This window comes from Macrosteles quadrilineatus, unplaced genomic scaffold (genome assembly GCF_028750875.1).
Source record: "Macrosteles quadrilineatus isolate MER2022 unplaced genomic scaffold, UCM_ALF_1.0 Scaffold_8__2_contigs__length_117827958, whole genome shotgun sequence".
NCBI lineage: Eukaryota > Metazoa > Arthropoda > Insecta > Hemiptera > Cicadellidae > Macrosteles > Macrosteles quadrilineatus.
This window is the reverse complement of record NW_026542601.1, coordinates 98,425,166-98,427,953: the sequence shown is the minus strand read 5'-3', so window position 1 is coordinate 98,427,953 and position 2,788 is coordinate 98,425,166. Positions and strand designations below refer to the sequence as shown.

Genomic DNA, 2,788 nt, shown 5'->3' with positions numbered 1-2,788 from the left:
ATCAGGGTTCACTTTTGCCATGTTGAAAATAACAAGAAGACAAATTTACAAACAACAACTAAACTAATCTCGGGGCCTTCGAATTAATAACCTTAAATGCAATGTTGGGGCTCCCACCCACGATGAATCATAACACCAACCTAAGCTAACCTCTAAATATAACAAATGACCAAGAAAATATTACCTGAAAATGGACAATCAATGACATGAACAATAAACATATGAATCAATAAATAAACAACACTGATGAACAATAATAAACAATACACAATGCAACAACAATATTGATCTCCGCTCCCACACTGACAGGTTACTCCGGCTTCCGCAACTAAACAGTCTCCCACCTGAAAATCCCCCTCCAGAAACTCTATGACTGCAATTGACAAGGAAATGAGCAACCACGCTCTGCTACCATATGTAACGCACTAGACCCTTAACCTAACCTAACCAGGTTCGGCCCATGGCTGCCCAACCGTCATAAGCAGTCACAAAGTTCCGGAGGTGATTAAACAACACAGAAATTGCAAAATACCATTTAATCTCAGTCAAAATATATATATACAAGTACAATTACAAATCATTACAAGTTACAACTAGCCTACTCAATATTTGTTGGTAAAAAATTAATAAATTCAATTACCTACATAAAGATTACAGAATGATATTAAAAGGTTAGGCCTACAAAATAGGTGAAAAGTTCACCTTAAACAGTTGAACGATTAACGATCGAGCGTAAGTCGTGACATGAAAATTTACAAAGTCAAAACGACAAGATTTCAAATAAAATGTTTAAGATTTAAATCAGAACCTAACTTAGGCACTAGGGGCAAATTTAGAATGAAAGGCCGAATAAGTAAATTTAGAGACAAAGATTAACCAATTGTGCCCACTAGGCCGGTCAAGAAAACTGAAATAAATTCTAACTAGGCTAGGCCGAGTATCAAAATTATTACACTAAGTTTAAATCACAAAGGAACTGCTGACACATTAAAGAATTAATTGAAAGGTGTTAAAAAAAGACATTGGATATTTGTGACAATTGAGGCTGGACCGAGGATGTCCCACACACTATTTAACAGTTTGACGAGTAGAACGGAACGTATCAAAATGGAGTTGAAATTTGTTAATTTGGCTAGTAACTGAGTCTGTAATAGGCCAGAGTAATAATGGAACAACACCACCTGGCATAACTGTAGGATGGTCACAGTAGGTAGGCTTCCACCGATGACAACCTGCGATGTGGCGCAGCATGGATCACCAATAGGATAGACAGCCCAAACTCCGGCAGCAGAGTCCAAACTCCGGCAGCGCTGTCCAAACTCCGGCAGCACTGTCCAAACTCCGGCAGCAGTAGCTTCTTACATGGTCAGCAGGATGTGTGTGTGTGTGTGGTCCTCGGTCCTCTCTTCATGGCCTCGTCACAGGTCTCAAATCAGGCTGGTGTCAGTCATAGCCGGGAGCCCTTTCAACATAATTCACATCCAATAATATCTTGTAAAACACAGGCCTACTTCAATTACAGGTTAAGGTAGCACCCTTGATTGAAAATCTGTACTAGGCCTAGGCCATAGTTTGACTCTTGAAGAATATTAACTTCTACTAGTTAGGCTAGTTTTAAACAAAATTCAGTCTTACTGGTAACAAGGCTTAGATAGTGTGAAGCCCTAGCCTACATCGTAAAACTAACATAAAACAGTACCACTTGCAGTCGTTACCCAAAAATTACTTTTACAACAAAATGACCCTACATATATAAGATAATACACTTAAACAAAGAAATTACACTTGAACAAAGAATCTACACTTGGACAAAGAATAGGCCTAGCCTATAATAAATTTCACATTTCTCTAAACCTAGGTTCGATTCAGGTGAGAGACCGTACAGTCCCAAGTCTCAGATCCAAGGACCTAAATAAATCGCTGAAAGTTTACTTGACTTAGAACAAAGTAATTACTCACCATAAAATACTTAAACAAACTTACCACAACTGAAAATAAAACTTTAACATTGTGGCCACACGTGGTAATCCTGCCAGTGTGTGGAGCAACAGAAAAAACTAACTCAATTGATTAGTTAACGATAAAATCACTTACCCAACATAATCAATATTTACGAAGACATGTTTGTAGCTCGCCCCTTTGATGAACTTGAAGACAACATAGTGTCCGAAGACGACATGGTAACTTAAATTCAACTTCCAACGAGAAAAGGGGAAAAAGATGTCGAGCAGTAGACGTAACCCAAGAAGAAGACTGGCTGTAGCCGACAACCCAAACGGCCCCACAAAACCGGAAATTGACGAGAAAACTGGAACGTTGGAACGTTCGAGAACCTTCTAGAAGCTCAACGGCCTGCGAATGAAACAAGCGGACACTTCCGCCAAAAAAAAAAACTTATATGTAATAGAAGACCTGAGCCGTCAACTCGCACGGCTCAAAACTAATCATAAACTGCAATACGAAACCAGAGTAAAACTTTTCTGCCCTGTCAATATTAAAATAATAATTACTAGGTGAATTTTATTTACCGATTTAGTGTATTAATATCGCAAGTAAAGTAACATAAAACTAAAAGTCATTTTAGGTTTTGAAATTGTTTTACTTATATATACTAATCTTAGGACATAGCCGACATATTTCAAGGTGTTTGTCTTATCAAATGAACTAATAAAAGCTAACAATTATGTCTTAGATTAATTTATGGAACGTGTTGAGCTATGCAAATGTAAGCCTCTCAATCAAAGCAATGTAAGTATTAAAACAGTGCCACTAGTGTTAATAGCATGGT

At 37.8% G+C, this 2,788-nt stretch overlaps 1 long non-coding RNA gene across 1 annotated transcript; it reads right to left on the bottom strand.

The window, feature by feature from the left end:
* Positions 1-521: 521 nt before the first annotated feature.
* On the bottom strand, positions 522-2,321 carry LOC129001207 (uncharacterized). Its single transcript, XR_008491405.1, has 2 exons — positions 2,095-2,321; positions 522-1,462 (listed from the first exon to the last, which is right to left on the bottom strand). It is a non-coding gene; the product is annotated as an uncharacterized LOC129001207 (long non-coding RNA).
* Positions 2,322-2,788: the final 467 nt, after the last annotated feature.